This window comes from Stomoxys calcitrans, chromosome 2, assembly GCF_963082655.1.
Source record: "Stomoxys calcitrans chromosome 2, idStoCalc2.1, whole genome shotgun sequence".
Classification (NCBI taxonomy): Eukaryota; Metazoa; Arthropoda; class Insecta; order Diptera; family Muscidae; genus Stomoxys; species Stomoxys calcitrans.
Window position 1 is genome coordinate 102,240,128 of NC_081553.1, and position 271 is coordinate 102,240,398.

Genomic DNA, 271 nt, shown 5'->3' on the forward strand with positions numbered 1-271 from the left:
TCACAACAACAACTCTCCACAGGATGTCCGCGGCTGCAGTTACAGTTACTACGTAAGAAGCATTCCACAATCCACAAACTGTCAACGGTGGCTCTCAGACGAGCTTCTCATGATACAAATCAAGAATTTCGAGTTTTTCATCCCCTCTCCTTTCATTAGTATACTTCTTCTTCTCTTCAAAGACGAACAAAATGAGCCAACGGTCTCTGAGCGAAGCAGCTGACGACCGAGGTTACGACCCATATATGATATGATATAAGAGTTAAATTCA